This window comes from Triticum urartu, chromosome 4, assembly GCF_003073215.2.
Source record: "Triticum urartu cultivar G1812 chromosome 4, Tu2.1, whole genome shotgun sequence".
Taxonomy (NCBI): Eukaryota; Viridiplantae; Streptophyta; class Magnoliopsida; order Poales; family Poaceae; genus Triticum; species Triticum urartu.
Window position 1 is genome coordinate 325,649,789 of NC_053025.1, and position 7,430 is coordinate 325,657,218.

Consider the following 7,430-nt stretch of genomic DNA (forward strand, 5'->3'; position numbering starts at 1 on the left):
CACCGGCAAGGGCCTTGCCGGGGTAGTCCACTTAGCCCTCCTGCTCTTTGTGCCTTCTGGTCTTGGCGTTGTTCAACTTGACTTGTGCTTTTGCTCCCTTTGCCCCGCTAGGTATGGCCGTAGGCGCGGCTCTAATTGTACGCGCACAAGTAAAGGGGTACAAAAGAGAGCCCCTACTTTTGTGCATCGACAGGAGCCCCCAGGCCTGGTCCATACATAAGCGTGACACGTTGTTGGGCTAGCCCAAAATGGTACGCGGACATGCGGGGTTGAGTTTTACTGTGGTAACTTCCTCGCCCGTTGCACTTCCCCACGACCTGCGTTAAACGCGCGGCATGGGGGTCGTGCGTGACATCGGGGTCATGAGTGGGGGCAGTTGCTGCCCTCATGCGTCACATCATAGTGAATGGTAAAGAGGCGGGCCATGCCTTCCCCACAAGAAAAGGGGAAACTGCGGGCGACGACCGCGATGCCATCCGCGCCACTCTAGTTTCGGAACTGCAACCCCCCTTCTTCTTCCTCAAGAGAAAAAAGCTGAAACCCTCGCCTCCATTCGCCGCCGCCATGCCCCCATTGCCCCCAATCTCTCACTGCTCTAGATCCTTCACCTCTTTTCCGGCCACCATGGCACCCAAAACCAGCAAGGGCAAGGGAGTGGCCAAGGACACCAAGGAGAAGGAGACGCCAGAGAGCCAGTCGACGGCGCTTCGGACGCAACTTGCTATCTTCCCCTGGACGGTCGATGTGATCCACCTCAGCGACAACTTCAGGCCTTTGTTGGGGGTGAAGACGACATGGCATCTGGCTACGCGCATCGTTCCGGCCGATTTTGCCAAGCCGGCCCAAATCGGTACCCTTTATTCGTTGACTACTTCTCCTGCGGGCTTTGCCCCCCTTTCTCCGACTTTTTCAACGATATCATGCACACCTTCGGCTTCCATCTTCTTGATTTCATGCAAAATGCTGTGGCATGTATGGCCCTCTTCACCCACCTCTGCGAGGGCTTTGCCAGAATGCTTCCCAGCATGGCCCTTTTTTGCCACTATTTCATTCCCCGTGTCCAGGAGGGGGTGCCATCTCCGGCTGCGTCACATGGATCCTACGGACCCAGGAGAAAGGCACGTATCCAGAGGGTGCCCAGAAGGAGAGGTGGGCGGAGTGGCGGGGCCGGTGGCTATGGATCGAGGAGGAGGATCCACAAGAGTTCTACCACCTTCGTCAGAGCCCGCCAGTCCACCGCAAGGACTGGAGCGACGCCGACGCCGATGACAAGAAGCTCGGGATTGCTACCACTAGGATCCATCGCCTCACCATGGCCGGGCTCACCCTTGAGATGATTGGGGCTGACTTCATCCGCCGCCGCATCGCCAAACTGCATAACAAGGGGAGGTCGTCCTGGCTCTTCAGGAATCCGTCCAATGTCATAAGGCTTTGCCCCGGCTTGAAGCACAACTTCAGGGTGATGGGCACGCTCATCTTTGTTAGCGGCTTTTCTAGCTCGATGTGGGTGGTGACGGCAGGGCCGAGAGAGCCGGCAAGGCCGCGAAGGATGGCAAGGTCATCAAGGGGCCTCTGTTCGGGTTGCCGGCGGGAGTGTTCCCGCTGAGAAACAACTCTCGCCAACCCGACATCATTGCCATGATGCCGTACTTCAACGCGCACGACCTTGAACCAAGGTGGGCCGAGTCGGAGGAGGAGCGGGTGTGGGAGTTCTTCGACAACCTGTCGGAGAGGTATACAACCTGTTAGAGAGGTATGTCCACGAAGAGCCGCTACTTATCAAGGATACCACCAAGGAGGAGCTAGACTACATCGCCGCCATGGCGGCGGAGGCGGTGCTTTCCAGGGAAGCGGGCAGCGTCGGCCACGTGGAGAACGAGGCCGAGGTGGCAGCGGAGGAGGAGGAGCTTGCCAGATGGGTAGAGCCTGTCGAGGAGACCAGCAGCGCCGGCGCCGAGGCCCCTCTCATCGAAGACGTGGTCGAGGAGACGATCGAGGGAGAGGCCGGGGCTGACGACCCTCCGACAACGGGGAGAAGGCGTGTCCTGCAGCGGGCTAGCTCTGGTGAGCCGGTCCGGCCCGGCAGGACAGTGCAGTGTCAGGAGGCCCAGGAGGAGTCCATGCACCTGACGAGGGCCGCGGTAGCAAGGAAGGTGGTGAGGGCCGCGATGGCGAAGAAGAAAGCGACCGCCTCTTCTTCATCCAAGCGTCAACGGACTCCATCCCCTTCCCCTCCTCCTGCAGACGTCGACACGGAGGCCTTCTTCGATCGTGGGTCTCTCAGCCCAAGGAGGAAGAGGAAGGCATCGGAAGAGGAGGTGGAGGATGAGTAAGCATCCTGCCTTTCATCATCTTCGTTCCTTCACACTGCGCTGGTTTCCTTGACTTTTTTTTACTCTTGCAGGGACATGGAGACGCTAGCCTAGAGGGTGGCGAAGAGGGTCAGGGCCTTGACGCGCGGCCAGCCCCTGGCGGGCACCTCGAGTACGCCGCTGGTTATGGAGAGCAGCCCGATTAGCAGCCCCCGGCACAGCCCCCAGCGTGAGCTCACCACTCTCTCCCTATCAACGTGTGTTGGTGTACGATCCCTTGGCGCTGACCTTGTCATGGTTGTCGGAGGACGGCAGCAGGAGGAGCCACTAAGGGCCAACCCCAACACGCCGCCCCCATCGACCACGCCGCCCTAAGGGGCGTCCCCGGCAAGGGTGCCAATCACCAAGCCCATGCACACGGAGGGGGAGGAGGAGGCGAACTCGGGGGACGCTGGCTCTGTCCCGGCACCAAATATCGGCGAGGGCGTTCTTGGAGCTCTGGAGCAGTTCCGCTCCAACAGAGTGACCACCCTGGCCAATGAGGCCTAGAGGCTTTGCCGGGGTGTCCTGACCAAGGTCCTCACCAGGGTGGCATACTGGAACCCCAACATCGACTTCGACGCCGCGCTGGAGAGCTTGCCGGAGGGTGTGGACCTCGTGGCGCTTGAAGAGCGTATCGAGCCCGTCCTCAGCCGCGTCGACGGAGTTCAGAGGATAGAGGGCCAGCGCCGGGACTAGGCACCCCATTTCTCATCGCTGCTGCAGGTTCATGACCAAGACATTTTTTATCTTTAGTCAGAACCGCAACAACAATTGATGTAATATAACTCTGTAGTACCCTGAAACGGTGCATGTTGTTTCCCTGTTCGATCGTTCTTTGTATCTACACCCTACGCTTAACTGGATAGGCTTGCCGTCATGCAAACCCAGGCTGCGATGTTTCGAGGACGGATCCCTGCAACTAGCCGAGTGTGCCTGCGGCCAAGTAAACCACCTTGCCGTTCTCAGCACGGCTGCTTGAACTATTGAGCGGACTCAAAACAGAACAAGGGCACTGCCAATAGCGGGAAGGCCACCTTGTCGTTCTTGACGTGGCTGCTTGAACTGTTGAGTGGACTCGAAACAGAACAAGGGGGCTGCCAATTGCGGAAGGCCCCCATCGCATGCATGTTTTTCAAACCAAGAGCAGGATCTCCGAGGAAAACAACCTTATACATAAAAGAATTACTCAAAGTTTCGAATGACTTAGCTTTTCTGTCGCCGCGCGAGCGTTTACTCCATCCGCAAATGATGTCGCTAGTTCAGTCGTCTTCTTCCTTGGGGAGATGACCACGATGAAGCCGCAGCGCCAACTAGACTGGATTTCCATGATTGCGCCCCTACCTGGCGCACTCGATATGTTGGTGGGAACGGCACCAATGGGATCAATGGGACCCCTTCTACGGATTGCGAGCGCGGAGTTGTGCAAAGAATGGGTCTAGTAGCCAGCGCACGGATCGTTTACCCAGGTTCAGGCCGCAAGGATGCGTAATACCTTAGTCCTGCTTTGGTGTATATTTGAGTGTTCTTGAGCTTTCGAACTAGCTACGGTGTGTGCATAGTCAAAAAGTTCCGAATCCTTCTCCAGTATGCCTCGGGCCTCCTTTTATAGTAAAAAAGGTGTCACCACAGTGGCACACAAGAGGTGGAAAGGTAAACAGTGTACAAGCTGATCGCCTATCATTACGGGACAATCACATTAAATGTGCTTCCTAGGTGTCCTATTGCTCTATTGGGGATGGTAATGAGGCCCGTCCCATCCGTCGTCGTTCTGTCTCGCTCCAACGCGCGTCCAGGCCAATGAGGCATGTAGCACCACGTAGGCTGGCAGGATGCTGAGATGGCGTGGCGGTAGGGTCTTCTCGAAGATCTGCATGCCACCACGTAAGTGCTTGCTGAGTTGGCCTGGTGGTCGCGCGTCGCCATGCAGGTGCCCGCCCAGATGGTTGGGTTGGCAGCTGCATGGGAACGGCGGTGGGGTCTTGGCAGACGTGGGCCTGGCTGTGGCCCCGCAGGTGTCCTCGGCAAGGGTCTTGCCGTGGCATCACGGTCGTCCCTGTTAAGGATCTTGCCGAGGGTCTCGTGGATTTCCTCTGCAAGGATCTTGCCGAGGATCGTCGTCTCCTAGTCCTCATCTGATAGCGTGTGCTTATGATCTTCTCGAAGATCTGCATGCCAGGTTGATGGTGTTGGAACCCTTCGGCTCAAGGGTGGTGCGCTCTGCTGGCATTGGTCAAGTCGCCCCGGCAAGGCTCTTGCTGGGGCTGGGGAGGCCGTCCCGGCAAGGGTCTTGCCGGGGAGACCACTTCGCCCTCTTGCTCTTTGTCCCTTCTGGTCTTGGCATTGTTCTGGTTGCCTTGTGCTTTTGATCCCTCTGCTCCGCTAGGTATGGCCGTAGGCGCGGCTCTAACTGTCCGCGCACAAGTAAAGGGGTACAAAAGAGATCCCCTACTTTTGTGCACCGACACCTTTCGATGAGTAGGAGTGTCGAACCCAACGAGGAGTAGAAGGAAATGAAAAGAAGTTTTCAGTAAGGAATTCTCTGCAAGCACTGAAATTATCGGTAACAGATGGTTTTATGATAAGGTAATTTGTAATGGGTAACAAGTCAGAAAAGTACAAAAGGTGCAGCATGGTGGCCCAAACCTTTTTGTAGCAAAGGACAAGCTTGGACAAACTCTTATATAAAGGAAAGCGCTCCCGAGGACACATGGGAATTATTGTCAAGCTAGTTTTCATCATGCTCATATGATTCACTACTTTGATAATTTGATATGTGGGTGTACTAGTGCTTGGGTACTGCCCTTCATTGGACAAGCATCCCACTTATAATTAACCGCCCTCGCAAGCATCCGCAACTATGAAAGAAGAATTAAGGTAAACCTAACCATAGCATGAAACATATGGATCCAAATCATCCCCTTACAAAGCAACGGATAAACTAGGGTTTAAGCTTCTGTCACTCTAGCAACCCATCATCTACTTATTAGTTCCCAATGCCTTCCCCTAGGCCCAAACAATGGTGGAGTGTCATGTCCTCGACGTTCACATAACACCACTAGAGGAAAGACAACATACATCTCGTCAAAATATCGAACGAATACCAAATTCACATGACTACTTATAACAAGACTTCTCCCATGTCCTCAGGAACAAACGTAACTACTCACAAATCATATTCATGTTCATAATTAGACATGTATTAATGTGCATAGAGGATCTGAACATATAATCTTCCACCGAATAAGCCAACTAGCATCAACTACAAGGAGTAATCAACACTTCTAGCAACCCACAGGTACCAATCTGAGATTTTGAGACAAAGATCGGATACAAGAGATGAACTAGGGTTTGAGAGGAGATGGTGCTGGTGATGATGTTGATGGAGATTGACCCCCTCCCGATGAGAGGATCGATGGTGATGACGATGGTGACAATTTCCCCCTCCCCGAGGGATGTTTCCCCCGCAGAACAGCTCCGCCGTTGGTTCCTCCAAGGTTCCGCCTTGATACGGTGGCGCTTCGTCCCGAAAGATTCCTTCTGATTTTTCCAGGGCAAAAGACACCTTTTACCAAAATATGCGCATCGGGGGGCTTCTAGTTGGCCCACGAGGCAGGGGGCGCCCAGGGGGGTAGGGCGCGCCCTCCACCCTCGTGGAAAGTGGGTGGCCCCCCTCTGGTGCTTCCTTCGCCCAATATTTTTTATATAATCCAAAACTGACTTTCGTGGAGTTTCAGGACTTTTGGAGTTGTGCAGAATAGGTCTCTAATATTTGCTCTTTTTCCAGCCCAGAATTCCAGCTGTTGGCATTCTCCCTCTTCATGTAAACCTTGTAAAATAAGAGAGAAAAGGCATAAGTATTGTGACATAATGTGTAATAACATCCCATAATGCAATAAATGTCGATATAAAACCATGATGCAAAATGGACGTATCAACTCCCCCGAGCTTAGACGTCGCTTTTCCTCAAGCGGAAGTCGATATCAAAAAATATGTCCACATGTTTAAAGTTATAGGTGTCGATAAAATAAAATACGGACATGAGGGCATCATGATCATTTTTAGAATAGCAACATATATATATATATAGTCATATCATTTCTTATGCTAAAGTAACAATCTATTCACAATGTCAAGTATGAATCGGAAACTTCATTGAGAACTAGCAAACTATAATCTCAGTCATTGAAGCAATTGTAATTTATCATAAAATTAGAAAGAGTCAATATAAGAGCTTTTCTGCAAGTCCACATACTCAACTATCATTTAGTCTTTCACGATTGCTAACAATCACGCAATACTTATGGGTATGAAGTTTTAATCGGACATAGAGAAAGATAGGGGCTTAGAGTTTTTCCTCCCAACCTTTTACTTCAAGGGTAACGTCAACAATAATGCTTCATGAAAACCCACATCCAATTGGATATATATATCAGGATCTTTCCAACACATAGTGCTTGCCAAAGATAAAGTGTAAAATGGAAAGGTGAAGATCAGCATGACTCTTGTATAAGGTAAAAGAAAAAAATAAAAGATAGGCCCTTCGCAGAGGGAAGTAGTGGTTGTCATGTGCTTTTATGGTTGGATGCACAAAATCTTAATGCAAAAGAACGTCACTTTCTATTGCCACTTGTGATAGGTATCTTTATTATGCAGTCTGTCGCCTTTATTTCTTCCATATCACAAGCTCGTAGAAAGCGTATTTTCTCTACACTAATAGATCATACATATTTATAGAGCAATTTTAATTGCTTGCAACAATGACAACTTACTTGAAGGATCTTACTCAATCCATAGGTAGACATGGTGGACTCTCATGGCAAAACTGGATTTAAAGATATTTGGAAGCACACATAGTATCTCTACTTGGTGCAATGAATTTTTCTAGCATGAGGGGGAAAGGCAAGCTCAACATGTTGGATGATCCATGACAATATAATTTATTTCAGATATAAGAAAACATAATCCATTACATTGTCTTCCTTGTCAAAGTCAACTTTTTAGCATGTCATATTTTAATGAGTGCTCACAATCATAAAAGATGTCCAAGATAGTATATTTATATGTGAAAACCTCTCT